Below are 746 nucleotides of genomic sequence, written 5' to 3' on the forward strand. Positions count from 1 at the left end.
GCAGTACTTACACGAAACTATGTAGATTTAGCAAATGCTGCTGCCTCGGCTGTTGCAGCATGGCTTTCCTCAGATTCTAGAAGAACTTGAAATAATGATAACCGGTACCAAAACTGAAAAGTTTTCTGCCTTTTGCAGCTTAGGAGGTAAAACGCCTATTTGTGCAACTTGCTCTTACTTGTACACTCCCGTAATACTCCAAAGCTTTTGCTAAAAATCACGTAGTGGTCAGCGATAAGCGTGTGGTTTATCTTTTACTGTGAACCGCTAACCATCCCTCAGTCCCCGCCCTTTTCATCGTTTAAACACGTCCAAATGAGAAAAAACAAATTAAGCTAAACAGGTATTCTACGGGAAGACACCGGAGCGCAATATAAGTTCTATAAAGTAGAGAGTTGTGCAGCAGCAGCTCACCATGACGCAGCTCACGTGACCGATGAAGCCGCTCCTGAGCCTCGTTGGGGTCACGGGGTCCTTGCGGGACTCGGGCTAACTGAGCCGCGGCGCCTCGCGTGCGGCAACCTGCGCTTTTACAGGTCCTGGACCCGTCCGGGCGCTTCTTGCGAGCGTTTGGCTCCCAGGGCACGGCGGACGGCAGGTTCAACTACCCGTGGGGCATAACAACAGACGCCCTCGGCTTCATCTACGTGTGCGACAAGGAGAACCACCGGGTGCAGGTGAGTGCGAGCGCGCCCTCTCGAGAGGGCCAGGGTATCGCGCACGAGTTCACTGGTGAAAAGGGAAAA

General features: G+C 52.1%; 1 protein-coding gene across 1 annotated transcript in view; it reads left to right on the plus strand.

Annotated features, from left to right (window-relative positions):
- LOC113209946 (treacle protein-like) overlaps positions 1-746 on the plus strand; it is a gene marked incomplete in the record, with an annotated part of 30338 nt that overhangs the window by 26880 nt on the left and 2712 nt on the right.

The sequence above is a fragment of the Frankliniella occidentalis genome, unplaced genomic scaffold (assembly GCF_000697945.3).
Source record: "Frankliniella occidentalis isolate FOCC.00 unplaced genomic scaffold, Focc_3.1 Scaffold67, whole genome shotgun sequence".
Taxonomy (NCBI): Eukaryota; Metazoa; Arthropoda; class Insecta; order Thysanoptera; family Thripidae; genus Frankliniella; species Frankliniella occidentalis.